At 60.0% G+C, this 1,762-nt stretch overlaps 1 long non-coding RNA gene across 1 annotated transcript; it reads left to right on the top strand.

Moving 5' to 3' along the window:
• The first annotated feature begins 345 nt into the window (after positions 1 to 345).
• LOC116451210 lies at positions 346 to 1,527 on the top strand. Its single transcript, XR_004243143.1, has 2 exons — positions 346 to 503; positions 1,422 to 1,527. It is a non-coding gene; the product is annotated as an uncharacterized LOC116451210 (long non-coding RNA).
• Positions 1,528 to 1,762: the final 235 nt, after the last annotated feature.

The following is a 1,762-nucleotide window of genomic DNA, read 5'->3' as shown; positions in this document are numbered from 1 at the left end:
CGCTCCGCAGGGAGGCGCGCGGGCACTGCTGGGTGACTCGCTGGTGCCGCCTGCTGGCTCAAGGTGGTACTGCGGCCAAGAAAGGCACGCATGCGCACTGACTTGGGCACATCGCCGGTGTCACCTGCTGGCCGAAAAGCAGTACTGCAGCTAGGGGCGGTGCGCATGCGCACTGATCAGCGGGGAAGCCCTTCGTCGTGTGGTCATTAAGGGAGAAATGGAAACAATGCTGAGCATGCGCGGTGTTGTGGGAAGGGAAGCGCAGGAGCAGTGCTATGCCTGGTTACGTCATGCGGCGTTGAAGGGCGGGGCGGAGCCGGGCAGCGCTGCGCATGCGCACTGGCTTTACCCGCCCGGTGTAGTTGCTGCGTGGGTACCGTCCGGCGCTGCCCGGGAGCGGCTTGGAAGCGCCGGGTTCGGTTCCCGGCTGCGGCAGCGGCGGGCGAGGGTTGTGGTGACAATGGAGGAGGGCGGCTGTTGCTGTGGCTGCAGCGAGGTGGAAAGTGAGCGGAGAACGGCGACGCAGCGTGTGCCGGGAAAAGACCCGAGGGGGGGCGGCCCCGGAGCAGAGCCGGGCGGGAGCGGGCGGCGGGGGCTGCGCGGGGTGAAGGCGGTCCGGGCGCGGAGCCGGGGAGGAGCTGCGGGGCTGGGGCCGGGGCTTGCGGGCGGCACGGCGGGACCTCCCTGCAGAGCCTTTCCTGGGAAACAAAACCTGGAGTTTGTCCCACCTCGGCCCCGTGGCAAGGGGCAGCGCAACCGAGGGGAGCAGCGCCTGAGCAGGGGCGGCAGCGTGCGGGCGCAGGGAAGACGCGGCTGGTGCTGGAGCGAGAACGTGCAGGTTTCTTACATTTAAATGAACGTGGAAAGCAGGGAGAGAGGTGGTATAAAAGCACCGGGTGCTCGGGCAGGTGAGACAGGACTCAGGGGAGGGAGTCGCTTTCCTGAGCTCCTGAAGTTCCACTTGACTCTCTCAGGAGCACTCAGTGAGAAGTTTCCCATTTGGAGTTGGGCTCCAAAAGGAAGGAACTTGAAACCGCTTCTTCTGATAAATCCCTAAGTATGGGAGGCCCTATGAAGCCCACGGGTGTAAGCAGCCAGTAACTCCCACGAGTATTTTAACTACTAAAAATAGCAACTTTTATTTCTTCTGCACACAAACGACTTGGCTGTCCTGTGCAGGGTTCACTGAGGCTGTGAATTGCAATCCAGGGCATCTTCAGGCTCCTGGTGCTCGGGACTGTGGCGTTTGGTGTGCAGAAAACATCCCAGGCTGTCCAGCTTGGGTGTGGATGTGCATTTCCACAGTTCCTCAGAGTGGGAAAAGGCCAAGAGGGTGATGGGAAGGCCTTTCTTCCAGGCCTGGGCATCCTCAAGAAACCTCAAGGATGTTTTTTAAATGTGTGCTGTCTTTTGTTTCCCAGCCCAGGGCTGAGCTGGAGAACGGGTGGAGACAGTGGCAAGCGGGAGTCCCATGTTTACATCTGCCCTTGGATTCCACTTTCTTCCAGTGGGTCTGTGCTGCCCGAAGTACAAAGGAAGGAGGTGTTGGAGTTCACCTGTTGAACTTGGAAGAGATGCTGAGTGTGAAATTCCAGGGGTGCCGGCTCCTTGCGAGCTGTTGGTTGCTCAGGAGATTGGGTTGGGGAAAGGGGGGGGAGAGTCCGAGCACAGCACAGTGGTGGGAGCTGGGTTTGCATCTCAAATCTAAGGCATCTCAAAGCCTGATAAGCTGGAAAGAAGACTTTGCTGTGTTAATGCACAA

Source organism: Corvus moneduloides, chromosome 1 (genome assembly GCF_009650955.1).
Source record: "Corvus moneduloides isolate bCorMon1 chromosome 1, bCorMon1.pri, whole genome shotgun sequence".
Taxonomy (NCBI): domain Eukaryota; kingdom Metazoa; phylum Chordata; class Aves; order Passeriformes; family Corvidae; genus Corvus; species Corvus moneduloides.
Note: the sequence above shows the minus strand (reverse complement) of the source record. Positions and strands in the feature narration are given on the sequence as shown.